The 1,394-nt window shown below is 47.5% G+C and overlaps 1 pseudogene; it reads right to left on the bottom strand.

The window, feature by feature from the left end:
• Positions 1 to 401: 401 nt before the first annotated feature.
• On the bottom strand, positions 402 to 1,171 carry LOC102831949 (annotated as a pseudogene).
• Positions 1,172 to 1,394: the final 223 nt, after the last annotated feature.

Below are 1,394 nucleotides of genomic sequence, written 5' to 3'. Positions count from 1 at the left end.
ACATCCTACTCTAATTCTACCATACTACACAACTCGCAAATGGTTCTGAAATTAGAACATTTACCACTGTACTTAAAAATGTAGGGATATGAAGAATCAGCTAGAACAAGGAAAAAGGAAGTCAGGGATGAATGGGTAGGGAGGTAAACAAATAGCCAAGCTGTTCTGTCTAACACCAGTGGACGTGTGCTTTAACTAAAACAACTCAGGAGGCCAACAGCAACGAACAAGGAAAAAGGAAGTCAGGGATGAATGGGTAGGGAGGTAAACGAATAGCCAAGCTGTTCTGTCTAACACCAGTGGACGTGTGCTTTAACTAAAACAACTCAGGAGGCCAACAGCAACAGACCTGCTCAATTCACCTTCCAAATCAGAATAAGACTAAGAAGCTCAGTTTGCTGCTATGCATAGGTTCCACTGGTGATGAGGAGCTCATAAGCAGGATCTCTACTCCTTCTGCACAACACGATGGACGCACACAGCATGCCCAGCAGCTGAATAGCTGCTCAGCTGCAAATGCCAGTGCTGCCCAGATAACAGGCATCATGATTTCTTGTAGTTTCTTCACAACTAGAGCCTTACACCCCTCAGCATAGAGATCCGCGGGGTGGGCCAAGCTGCCATTATAGCTGCTGGTGGTCTCTTTGCAGCAGCTAAGAGGGACACTCTGATTTTTAGTTTCTTTGAACCAGTCTGTATTTTCCCAGTCTGAGTAGTTGTGAATTCCACAACAGTGCAGCTGTCTTTGTACATAATCAATAGCCTGGCTAGCAGCATCAGGATTGGTTCCATTGTAAGTCTTGTATACTTTCTGAATGCTGCGATCAACTTCGTTTTCCACCTTTGCTCTGTAAACGTATCCCAAAACCACGACAACAACTTCTGTGACAAAAACCAGGAGTAGGATGATGACAAATGTGGCAAGTCCACAGCAGCTTTCCCGGATTGTGGCGCAGCAGCCAATTAGCCCAATAATGAACAGTAGGGCCCCCACAGCTATGATCACTATGGCAGGGATGAGCGTGTACACATCTTCAAAGAAGTGGTCATAATCGTCCTAAGTGATGAAGACATAGGCTCCCACATAACATAAGATGCCTACTGCTCCCCAGAAGATGGGGTTGAGAAAGACTAGCACAGTCTTGGAGGAGGTGATGCTGTACTGGCCCATCGTGCGTGCTGGCGGCCCGCTGAGGCCCAGCTTGGCTAGCTAGGGCTGCACTCACTGAGCTAGGCGGCAATGGCGGTGATGCCTCCCGGCTAGAAACTGCAAGAGCTCCACTCCCGGCAGCCCCTGCGGTGTCCTCAAGAAGTATCTTCTGTTCTTTAAGTTGCTCCAGGCTTGTCTGCCCATCCTTTCAAGTGAAAATTTCTCACATCTGAAGATTCTGGAT

Source organism: Chrysochloris asiatica, unplaced genomic scaffold (genome assembly GCF_000296735.1).
Source record: "Chrysochloris asiatica unplaced genomic scaffold, ChrAsi1.0 scaffold00030, whole genome shotgun sequence".
NCBI lineage: Eukaryota > Metazoa > Chordata > Mammalia > Afrosoricida > Chrysochloridae > Chrysochloris > Chrysochloris asiatica.
The sequence above is the reverse complement of the archived record's forward strand: the minus strand, read 5'-3'. Positions and strand labels throughout refer to the sequence as shown.